Below are 8511 nucleotides of genomic sequence, written 5' to 3' on the forward strand. Positions count from 1 at the left end.
AGATAGATAGATAGATAGATAATAGATGGATGTATAATAGATAGATGATAGAGAGATAGATAATACATAGATAATAGATGGATGTATAATAGATAGATAGATAAATAGATAGATAATAGATAGATAAATAGATAGATAGATAATAGATGCAGTAAATATATAGGAAATAAGTAGATAATTAGTAAATGAATGAGACTAGTAACATAGTAACATAGTTAGTAAGGCCGAAAAAAGACATTTGTCCATCCAGTTCAGCCTATATTCCATCATAATGATGACTGATGACTGATGATGAAAATACGAGTAGAAACAGATAATGTACAGCATCTCTTTGATCTCCTGTGACATAGTTTCTGAATAAGCCTACAATTAGCAGCTGTGGAAAAATATAAGGAGCTACACTCGGATATTTGGAATGCCGGCATTTATCCTCTGACCCATCATTGTTTGTCATGCATGATGTCATCAACAACAGAAACAATAAAGACTAGGCGGTGAACACCTCATACAGCAGTGCTACCTGAGAGTATAAAACCCCACATGTATCCAGTGTCCTCACTCCAGTCTACAGCAGCCGCACTCCAGCTCATACTCAACCAAGAAGGACTGACTATGGCACCTAAGGCTGTGTCTCGGGGACTGATTCTGCTGGTGTTCCTCACCTTACAAGCAAAAGGTAAGTACAAAATCATTCTAAAAGTTCATTGAAATCTACCACTAAATTGCTTTTCTTTGACATAATGTTTTGAATAGGACAAAATAGTTTTTTATGATATTTCAACTACTAACACTAATATATTTGATTGAAAAAAATGTGCAATTAATCCTGTTTGAAAATCTTGTACCGTTTTGTGCATACAGCTCGTATGCAGACCTAACTATCTTCCTTCTGCCTCCTTTTCTCAGCTAGAACCAGTGATGTTGGATGTAATGATTATTAACAACTGGCTGAAGAGCCCAGTGTTGCCTGGGCATAGTAACTAACTGTGGTTAGTTATAACAAATTATAATGATTATCCTCCATCCCATAGTCCCGTGCCCATATACCCATCATACATATCCTTCATCCCATTGTCCCGTGCCCATACACCCATCATACATAACCTCCATTCCAGAGTCCTGTGCCCATATACCCATCATACACATCCTCCAACCCATAGTCCTGTGCAGGGCTGCCACTAGAAATTTCGGGGCCCCATACTGGCAAAATTTTCGGGGCCCCCTTGAGACTCCGCCCAGGGCTCCACCCCAGCCCCGCCTCCACGCTCCACCCCTCGAACTGTCCACAGTCCCACCGCTCTATCTTGGAAAATCTCCACTTCTCACCTATCACACATTAACAGTTCCCATCACCAGATCACACATATAGCCGGCAGCTTTTGTTTTGGCCAAAAGATTTTTTAAGCCGCCACCATAACATGGTAGACACTTTTGGCCGGGCCCTACTTTGCTGTAAGCTATTAAATATTTGTTAAAATATGCAATACAATTTAGGTATATTTTAATTTATTTTTAATATCACATACAAAGAACAAATACCGCTACACCATGTCAAGACCACATATTACCACCACAGTGATCGAATAATATCACATACAAAGAACAAATACCACTACATCATGACCAGACCGCATATTACCACCACATAGTGATTGAATACTACAATTCTGATCAGTAATAAAAAAAAAGCACCATACTATCACCATAAGTGCCATTATACACAGGAGATCTGTACTTAGTGTGCAGTGTCTGTGTACCCATCACACTTCCTCCATCCCATAGTCCCGTGCCCATATTTCCATCACACATCCTCCATCCCATAGTCCCGTGCCCATTTTCCCATCATACATATCCTCCATCCCGTAGTCCCGTGCCCATATACCCATCAAACATTTCCTCCATCCCATAGTTCTGTGCCCATATACCCATTATGACATCATCTTCGCCATGGCAACCATTATGACATAACCGTCACCACTACAACCTATTATGACATCATCATCACCATGGCAACCATAATGACATAACCGTCACCTTTGCAACCAATTAGGACATCGTCAGAAATGGCAACCATTATGACGTCATCTTCACCATGGCAACCTTTATGATATCATCGTCGCCATAGCAACCATTATGACATCATCGTCGATACACACACATATACACACATACACTCGTTTTTATATATAGATAATTTCAACTTCTGTATGCTAGAGATGATGATATTAATCCCTACAGTGCTGGAGATAGCCCTCCTGCCCAGGAGCTGTGGTGTGATGAGAACATGTTCTTGAATGGTCAGACGACACAGCAGGGGGCACATTTATAAGATTATCTCAGCACAGGAACATTTTATTTACACACATCCAATTGTGGAAATTATTATTATTCCAAGATTTAATGATTAAAATCAACTTTTTGTTCGAGGCAAAACAAACTATAATTGCTATTTAAGTTTTACATTATTACTAAAGTAAATCAGCTTTGTACATGAACTAATGGTTTTCTTGTCCTTCCTTTCTTACAGTGTTTTGTCAAAGTAAGTGCACATTTATAAATTCTTACTGCCACGGAGACTGTGTGTTTAGTTGGGGCAAGTTAGAAAGTAGATCTGAGTTGTTGCAGATGTAATTATTATTATATAAAGGCCTTCGACTCGATCTCGAGCCATGGCGACTTGATGAATGAACGCTCTGTAGGAAGGACAATCTTGTGCGAGCCTAGATAGGTCCACCAGGGTCTTCTCCGCCTTTATCTTGATTCTATTAGGCCATCGAGTTACTGATCTTCCTCTTCGCCTTGTTCCTTCTATTCTTCCTACCGTGTTCTCCTTTTCCAGTGTTTGTTCTCTTCGTATGATGTGTCTAAAGTAAGCAAGTCATAGCTCGGTGATCCTTGATTTGACTGACAGGATGTAATACAGTCCCTAAAATGCGGACAGGGAGAGTCAAGGGAGTAACAAACTGGGTATTTGCCAAGATCTTCCATTTTGTATGGGGTCTCAAAGTTGGAAATGTAAGAAGTAAGCAAGTTATAGTTCCCACTGATTCATTTTTTTATGGTCTGTCTCTCGAAATGGGTCTCAAAGTGTGAAGGGATTGTGCACATTTGCGTTTAAGTTTCCCATCTCCCCAATATGTAGTAGGTGTAATAATGATAATATTAACAAATACCTCAAAATAGGAATGTAGTATAGTTTTTCTGATTTACTTTGCCTCTTTCCTCAGATTGCAGGACCTTAGTTATCCATGGTTACAACCATTAGCAACTAGTTAACTGTCACTTATCAGTGGATGTAACCATGGATACCTAAGGTCCAGCAATGCCCCGCACATGAGGAAAGAGACAGCAAATCAGAAAAACTATACTACATTTCTAATTGTTGGAATTTGCTATTATTATTAAACCTACTACATATTGGGATAGGATCTTGGAGATGGGAACACTCCTTTAAAGCGTCCTGCCATTCAGAATGCAAATGTTGGGTATGTGTATGATGACATGTTATGTGGGAGCTATATGGCAGGAATACATGCACTATTTAGATCTACATATAACACATATTTGTCCCCTAAAACGTTCTAACTTTTTGTATATATTTATATCTATTTTGAAATAACTAATTTTCTATTTTATTTCTTTTTTTATGGACTCAGGTACAACCGGTAAGTATATTTTACCTTACTATTACTCCTCATCCTCTTTTTTTAACACTGGGGTTGAACAATTCTCAGTAGTCAAGTAGCCCATGTGCCTAGAGGTGCAACCTGCTCCGAAAATCTATATGGTACTTTACAGCCATTTGTTCACCCTGTCACCAACCTATACCTTGGTGCTGTACATAAACATTAATCACTCATTAGCTATATCATTGCCTTTTTGCACTCAGCGTACAGACATTTAACGCTTTCATTTATGTTATCCATAGCAGCAGCTACAACAACTACAACAGCAGCTACAACAACTACAACAGCAGCTACAACAACTAGAACAGCAGCTACAACAGCAGCTACAATAGCAGAATGTAAGTATTTAAGCCTGTACCTCTGCAGCCACCATATCATTTTGTCAGAGCGTAGATATTTATCTCATTATTACACTTCCTAACGTTATTAGAATTAATATTGATCTTCCTACGCTTCATGTATCACGCGGCAGTATTATCTCTTTACCGTTTGGCAGTATAATGTTGAAAATGTGCCAGGAGGGCAGGGCTTTATTTTCTACAAAAACATCCATGCGTTGTGATTATCTGTTGTAACTTTTCATCTCTTCTTTCCGCAGCAACTATTACTCCTGCAGAAACCGCCATCATTGTCATGGTGGCGCTTATTCTATTTTTCCTTCTTTTGATGACTTGCATGGTAAGTAAATATGTCATACTTGTATTTTAATGTGAGTTGAATATAACCTATATTTGTCACAAGAGCATCAGTAGTACAAGGGCATGTGGAGGACCTCACTATGGACCACCCTGGAGAGCTACTGCAAAGGCTTAAATATAAGGAGCACCCAGGACTTGGTGCCTAAGGGGATCCAGTCTAATAAATGGCACTTGGTCAGGTTGAGGTTTAATTACCGTTTTTTTCATTGAAGTCCAGAAGTTTTGAGATTCATCTCTGGACATAACACAACCATAAGCTATAGCTGACAACCAGAGGGTTCTTATTTCGGTGTTAAAATAGACTAAATACTAATGCAGAGAAAGGGACTATAGGTATCGCAGGGTTGTAGACATTGAGATCACAACTACGGCCCGGCTTAATCATTGAACCTGTGGATCACAATTATGAGTGATGTATGAAAATTGGTGCACTATAGACCGAAAGCTTAATGTTACATCTTACCCATTTAAGGATTTTTGCTTTTATAGAGTTGGGCCCCCTTCCAAATACCATAAGTGGTGGGATCAACTGCAAAGAGCGTCTCCTTATATTTATTATTATTATTTATTTATATAGCACCATTGATTCCATGGTGCTGTACATGAGAAGGGATTACATCAAAATACAAATATCACTTACAGTAAACAAAACTAACAATGACGGACTGGTACAGAGGGGAGAGGACCCTGCCCTTGTGGGATTACATTCTACAGGATTATGGGGAAGGAGACAGTAGGTTGAGGGTTGCAGTAGCTCCGATGGTGTTGAGGTGGCCGTGTGGTCTTTACAGGCTGTAAGCTTCCTTGAAGAGATGGGTTTTCAGGTTTCTTTTGAAGGATCCAAAAGTAGTGCATAACGGAGATTACGTGAGGGAAGATATTGAGAGATTAGTGTGGAAATATACAGAGGAGAAAGGTTATGGTTGGCTTTGTAGGTCAGTGTTAGTAATTTAAACTGGATACGCTGGGAAATTGAGAGCCAATGAAGGGATTTGCAAAGAGGTGAAGCGGGAGTGTAGCGAGGAGAGAGATTAATTAGTCGGGCAGCAGAGTTAAGGATGGACTGGAGGGGTGCGAGAGTGTTAGAAGGTAGGCCACAGAGGAGGGTGTCGCAGTAGTCGAGGCGGGAGATGATTAGGGCATGCACGAGCATTTTGGTAGAGTGAGGGTTGAGGAAAGGACGGATTCTGGAAATATTTGTGGAGGACATAGAGATTTCAGGAACCCATTGATTAAAAAAAAAAATGCGCACTGCTTCATTTCCAATCATGAATCATATACATCATGAATATGTATATATTACATCATATGTCTCGGCTATATGGACACAATCAATGGAGGTGCCGTGTCCCAGGTGCCAGATTTGTAGAAGTGAATCATCTCTAACCATGAAGATGCATGTTGAAGTCTTGCCATATTTGTTCTGGAGATGTTGAGTTGGCACTGAAGTTATGAAGGGGTCTGGTCATCCACAGACCTTTGATTTGTATTTATTTCTTGTAATTTAAAATGATCCCCTGTGGTGGCGCTGTATCGAAAGTGTACACTTAATACCAAGCAGTGAAGCTGATCACTAGTGGTCTAAGCTTATCATAATGGGACCTTTCTAGAAAATTAGTACAATCCTAGGGAGTAAAACTCCTTATACAGGGACTGTCACATTAATGACAGTTACATATAACATGGCGCCCTACGAAGTCTAAAAATACCTATATAATACATGGTCCTGATAAGTCCTCCAGGGTGTCAGTTACTTTTATGAGTCACTCTTTACCTTGGGAAATACAAAGGGTTCTTGGGTGAGGATGTGTCCCCCATGTCATCTGTATACTCTAATAAAGTATAGTGAATGAGGTTTTACTGAGAGATCAACATGGACACACAACAACACTGTACTTAGTAATTACTATAGTTCACTCCATCAACACTCCAAAAGCCGAATGGTCTAACAATTTTTTTTTTTCAGTTTTTCATTTTTCGACGCAGAAATAATTGAAGACTCTTGTACCAGAAAACCCTCATGAAGAACCCTAACCTTGTACAGTGCATCATGAATATGTGTATATGATATCATATGTCTCGGCAATGTGGGCACAATCAATGGAGGTGCCGTGTCCCAGGTGCCAGATTTGTAGAACTGATTCATCTATAACCATGAAGATGCATGTTGAGGTCTTGCCATGTTGGTTCTGGAGATGTTGAGTTGGCACTGAAGTTATGAAAGGGTCTGCTCATCCACAGACCTTTGATTTGTATTTATTTCTTGTAATTTAAAATGATCTCATAATAAATTATCTAAAACACTTTGATGTGGTGTTTGTTTCTGAAGGTAATCCCCAGTAATATGACCACCACGATAAAACATTACATATAAAGGGTTAATTCTAGAGGTGAAGTTCACAATATAGTGACTACCATGACTCATTGAGGACTATTAAAAATCCACAAAAGTTTAAGTTACCATAGGATGAATCTTATAAAACTTCAATCTGTATTCCAATCTGTCAGAGATAATAGCTGAGAGATAAAGAAGATCCCACCGCTGTCACCAATTTTATCAAGAGATACAACAGGTAAAATCAGGCAGATCTCAAGGCCAATAATTTGTCAAGGAACAAACAAGTCCAATTCCATTGCATGGAATATAATGCATGGAATATATATATGAATATACACTGTTCAAAAAAATAAAAGGAACACTAAAATCCCACATCTTCGATATCACTGAATGAAATATTCCAGTTGTAAAACTTTATTCATTACATAGTGGAATGTGTTGAGAACGCTAAAACCTAAAAATGGTCAACATAAACCACAACAAATATCTCACGGAGGTCTGGAGTTAGAAAATCAAAGTGGAAAATGAAGTTACAGGCTGATCTAACTTCAGTAGAAATGCCTCAAGACAAGGAAATGATGCTCAGTAGTGTGTGTGGCCTTCACGTGGCTGTATGATCTCCGTACAATGCCTGGGCATGCTCCTGAGGAGGAGGCAGATGGGCTCCTGAGGGATCGCCTCCCAGACCTGGAATAAAGCATCCGCCAACTCCTGGACAGTCTGTGGTGCATTTTACAGGGCTCTGGCAGTGTTCCTCCTCTTCCTCGTACAAAGGCTGAGGTAGCGGTCCTGCTGCTGGGTTATTGCCCTCCTATGGCCCTCCTCCACGTCTCCTGATGTACTGGCCTGTCTCCTTGTAGCACCTCCAGCCTCTGGACACTACACTGACAGACACAGCAAACCTTGTTGCCACAGCTCGCATTGATGTGCCATCCTGGATGAGCTGCACTTCCTGAGCCACTTGTGTGGGTTGTGGAGTCCGTCTGATGCTACCACGAGTGTGAAAGCTCAACCAACATTCAAAAGTGACCAAAACATCAGCCAGAAAGCATTGGTACTGAGATGTGGTCTGTGGTCCCCACCTGCAGAACCACTCCTTTATTGAGGGAGTCTTGATAATTGCCAATAATTTCCATCTGTTGTCTATTCCATTTGCACAACAGAATGTGAAATTGATAGTAAAACAGTGTTGCTTCCTAAGTGGACAGTGTGATTTCACAGAAGTTTGATTCAGTTTGAGTTATATTCTGTTGTTTAAGTGTTCCCTTTATTTTTTTGAGCAGTGTATATATATGTACTCAACAAGAAAGTATCTTCAGTGGCAAAACATTTCATTCAGAGACGTGCTGGTAACATTTCCTCACCGCAAGTCTGTGGACTGGAGAAGGTTAATAACTCACTAGTCACTACGTGGTGGAGATGTCAGACACCGACTATTAACCCGAGAAGCCTACTGGATTTATTACCTATGCATCACATTTCCAGACAGACTGAATGGACGCAATGAAATTATGTTTCATTATCAATGAATTTGTCTTTTATTCATTTGCTTTGTATATTGTTTTTTCTAGGAGTGTTTTTATCTCATTTTTGTATATTTTGTATATTCTGTTTGTTCACAATCAATGTTGTAGGACATTATGTGTCATGTGATTTGTGACTCTGAATGGATTGGTTCAGTCTGTATATATATATATCCTTCATTTGTAGCATATAGCAGCTTTGATAAAGATCGCTCTTGCGCTCGAAACGCGTCACCTGCTGTTTCTGTGTGCATATGGTGCGGTCT

General features: G+C 39.7%; 1 long non-coding RNA gene across 1 annotated transcript; it reads left to right on the forward strand.

Moving 5' to 3' along the window:
• The first annotated feature begins 3816 nt into the window (after positions 1-3816).
• Positions 3817-6688, forward strand: LOC138667134 (uncharacterized). Its single transcript, XR_011318609.1, has 3 exons — positions 3817-4024; positions 4285-4364; positions 6351-6688. It is a non-coding gene; the product is annotated as an uncharacterized lncRNA (long non-coding RNA).
• Positions 6689-8511: the final 1823 nt, after the last annotated feature.

This window comes from Ranitomeya imitator, chromosome 2 (assembly GCF_032444005.1).
Source record: "Ranitomeya imitator isolate aRanImi1 chromosome 2, aRanImi1.pri, whole genome shotgun sequence".
Classification (NCBI taxonomy): domain Eukaryota; kingdom Metazoa; phylum Chordata; class Amphibia; order Anura; family Dendrobatidae; genus Ranitomeya; species Ranitomeya imitator.